The sequence below is a fragment of the Bison bison genome, unplaced genomic scaffold, assembly GCF_000754665.1.
Source record: "Bison bison bison isolate TAMUID 2011002044 unplaced genomic scaffold, Bison_UMD1.0 scf7180017853731, whole genome shotgun sequence".
NCBI classification, from domain to species: domain Eukaryota; kingdom Metazoa; phylum Chordata; class Mammalia; order Artiodactyla; family Bovidae; genus Bison; species Bison bison.
Genome location: NW_011484304.1, coordinates 101,864 through 103,279, shown reverse-complemented (window position 1 = coordinate 103,279; position 1,416 = coordinate 101,864). Strand labels below are relative to the sequence as shown.

The following is a 1,416-nucleotide window of genomic DNA, read 5'->3' as shown; positions in this document are numbered from 1 at the left end:
TATGACCAACCTCGATAGCATATTCAAAAGCAGAGACATTACTTTGCCAACAAAGGTCCGTCTAGTCAAGGCTATGGTTTTTCCTGTGGTCATGTATGGATGTGAGAGTTAAAGAAGGTTGAGGGCCAAAGAATTGATGCTTTTGAACTGTGGTGTTGGAGAAGACTCTTGAGAGTCCCTTGGACTGCAAGGAGATCCAACCAGTCCATTCTAAAGGAGATCAGCCCTGGGATTTCTTTGGAAGGAATGATGCTAAAGCTGAAACTCCAGTACTTTGGCCACCTCATGCGAAGAGTTGACTCCTTGGAAAAGACTCTGATGCTGGGAGGGATTGGGGGCAGGAGGAGAAGGGGACGACAGAAGATGAGATGGCTGGATGGCATAACTGACTCGATGGACATGAGTCTGAGTGATCTCCAGGAGTTTGTGATGGACAGGGAGGCCTGGCGTGCTGCGATTCATGGGGTCGCAAAGAGTCAGACACGACTGAGCAACTGATCTAATCTGATCTGATGAGAACTACAAATATTAACTTTACTCTGGCCCCCTCTACAGTCCATTCTCAGTGCAGCTACCAGCCCTTTGAAAAGGCAAATTAGACCAGTCACTCTAGCTTAGAATAGGTCCTTAAGCTCTGCACCACTGAGTCCTTATCTCCAGTTGCAATCCCTATAATGTGCACCCTCTACTCTGCTCAGCCACATAACCTTCCCTTTCCTTAACCGTGCCAAGCCCTCTGCTGTTGCTACTCCCTGTCAGGAATGCTTTTCCCCTTGTGTGTCCACCTCTGGCTCTAGGCTACCTCAGCTCTTAGCTCACAAATGTTATCTAGAGATTATCCAATTTAAAGTAACTCCCCACCTCCGGCTATCACCTCCTTGGTTTCTCCATACCACCTCTTAAAACCTAATATTACGTTCCATCTGGTTACTAGTTCCCTGTCTGCATCAACATGGTTCTGTGAAGGCACAGATCCTGGCTGTCTTGTTCAGTGTCCTGCTTTCTCAAAATCCCTCGCATCTAGAAAATCTGGCACATACAATGGAAGAGTTCACCGAACCTCAGGACTCTATGAGGTCTCCTTGGGGAGGGTACAACCTGCCCTAATAAGCCTTGAGCAGAGGACGCTTGGCAGATGGCTACTGCAGTTGAAGCAGTCAGGCGGACAGATGGAATACGGGTAGTCCGGGGCTCATGAGGTCCTCCGGAATCCGAAGCCTGAGTTCAGATCCCTCCTCTGCAAACAGGAGAGCATAGCCAGTTCTTGGCCCTCCCGAGCTGTGCCGCAGACAAGAGCACTGAGGATGAAATCCATGAGCGACGGTGCCAGGCGCACAGGAGGCGCTGGCTGGACGCCAATGCCCGGATCCGAGGGCACCAGCCCGTATCCCCCTTCCCCGCTCACCTCAGTGCGCC

At 50.6% G+C, this 1,416-nt stretch overlaps 1 protein-coding gene across 1 annotated transcript in view; it reads right to left on the bottom strand.

Moving 5' to 3' along the window:
- HEATR3 (HEAT repeat containing 3) overlaps positions 1-1,410 on the bottom strand; it is a 39,848-nt gene extending 38,438 nt beyond the window's left edge. The window contains exon 1 of the mRNA XM_010855091.1: positions 1,406-1,410. The gene's annotated coding sequence lies outside the window, so the exon portion shown is untranslated. The remainder of the gene's footprint in view (positions 1-1,405) is intronic.
- Positions 1,411-1,416: the final 6 nt, after the last annotated feature.